Genomic DNA, 813 nt, shown 5'->3' with positions numbered 1-813 from the left:
AAAACACGTGCTTACATATTTTGAGGTCTTCACACTTACTTGTAAATATTTTTTTTTTCTTTTTATAAAAGACAGTTTTTTTAGGATATTACTAGTCATGTTCAAAGAGGCATACCAAGTTATCCAGCATATATCTTGGATTTTTTATAGGACAATTTGCAGAAATTTGAGAACAGTTTGCCTGACAGCTGCTCTATTTGCCGTGTTCACTGTTCTGTGACTAACCAGGAACTAAACTATGACTAATTTATGTAATATTTCTTAAAATAAATGATAAAGAATGATAGAATATGGGTAGTTAGTTGAAAGCAGATTATTATTATTATTTTAGAATGCAACAATCAATTTTAAAAAATCTGTTGCTCATATCTTTATTAGAATGCAGTAACAGCAAAAGACCCTAGTTTTAGAACCTATTGTTACTGTAATCCCATAAGAAGAAATTAAAACCTTTAGTTGTGAATACTGACATATATTGTGTACATTTTCATTGATGTGTTTTAGAATAGTTTATTACCTTGTTATGACACTGTACTTGGTGCTTGTTTATACTTACATTGTTTAACTTTGTGGATATGAAATTGATTTTATTGAATAGAATAGAGATGCATTTTTAGGGACAAAAGAGTGAAAAAAATATGTGAAGAGCTGTAGAAAACCCATTAGCCTAATTTGAGAAAAATAATGCTCTTTTCAAAAGATAAGTTCAGGTAGATTTTGTCCCTGAAATGCACTTTCAGTATAGATGAGGTTCTAGTTACTGAAGCTTATATATTCATATATGAAATAGGGAAGTTGCATTTAACCACTGGT

The 813-nt window shown here is 29.4% G+C and overlaps 1 protein-coding gene across 1 annotated transcript in view; it reads left to right on the top strand.

The window, feature by feature from the left end:
* Positions 1-813, top strand: part of LOC119588594 (ubiquitin carboxyl-terminal hydrolase 36-like) — a gene marked incomplete in the record, with an annotated part of 14376 nt that overhangs the window by 10398 nt on the left and 3165 nt on the right.

Source organism: Penaeus monodon, chromosome 24 (assembly GCF_015228065.2).
Source record: "Penaeus monodon isolate SGIC_2016 chromosome 24, NSTDA_Pmon_1, whole genome shotgun sequence".
In the NCBI taxonomy this organism is placed as follows: Eukaryota; Metazoa; Arthropoda; class Malacostraca; order Decapoda; family Penaeidae; genus Penaeus; species Penaeus monodon.
The sequence above is the reverse complement of the archived record's forward strand: the minus strand, read 5'-3'. Positions and strand labels throughout refer to the sequence as shown.